Here is a 983-nt window from a genome sequence, read left to right on the forward strand (position 1 = left end):
AAATTTATTAATAAAAATTTAAATATTATTAATTATAAATAATTATAAATTTTTATTGTATTTATATTAATATTTAATGTATTTATTTAATAATTTATTAATTATAAAAAAATAATGTATGATCATTAACATTTTAAAAATTATTATAAATAAATTTTGAATAATGTTCATGTTGACTTAACTATTCATTGAATTTAGTCAAAATATGCATCTTGAATGTTATACATTATTATATAATTATTACTAAATTTAATAAAATTATATTAAAAAAAAAAAATTAATATTAAATGTTATAATTATTAAATTTTTAATAATTTATTATTTAATAATTTACAATTTAATTTTGAATTATCTTATAAAAAAATTAATTATGAATATTTATTTTTAATAATGTAAAGAATTTAAATTTGAAATATATAAAAATTATCAATTATGAATTATTTTATGTTTATAATTTTGTATGTTAATAATTAATATTTAATAATATAATGCATCTAAATTATCATAGAAATTAATGATTATAACTTTTTATTTGACATATGATTACATTGATGAAAAATTTAATAAAGTTGCTAAAATGATAAGAGCATGAAATTTTTAATCATGATCTTAAATTTGATAAATTCTTAACTTATATTGACACTTTGATACAATTATAAAATAAATGTATCTTAATGAAGAAAAAAAAAATAGAATATTAAATTTTTACTAATTAAGTGACAATAACTAATAATGAAATAATAAAATTATGTCAAATTTTATATTTTTGATTATTTCATTTATATTACAAGAAAGATCAAATTATAATTTTTATAGAAACAATCAAAAATTTAATAATAAAATGTATTAATATAAATAAGTGCTATGGTAATAACTTTTGTGATTTTAGCTATTATTAATATCGTTAATGATTTTTTAATGTGTGAAATTTCATCCAATAGCATAAAATTACTCATTTTTTTTTGCTGGTTACATGTGATAAA

The sequence above is a fragment of the Arachis hypogaea genome, chromosome 9 (genome assembly GCF_003086295.3).
Source record: "Arachis hypogaea cultivar Tifrunner chromosome 9, arahy.Tifrunner.gnm2.J5K5, whole genome shotgun sequence".
NCBI classification, from domain to species: Eukaryota; Viridiplantae; Streptophyta; class Magnoliopsida; order Fabales; family Fabaceae; genus Arachis; species Arachis hypogaea.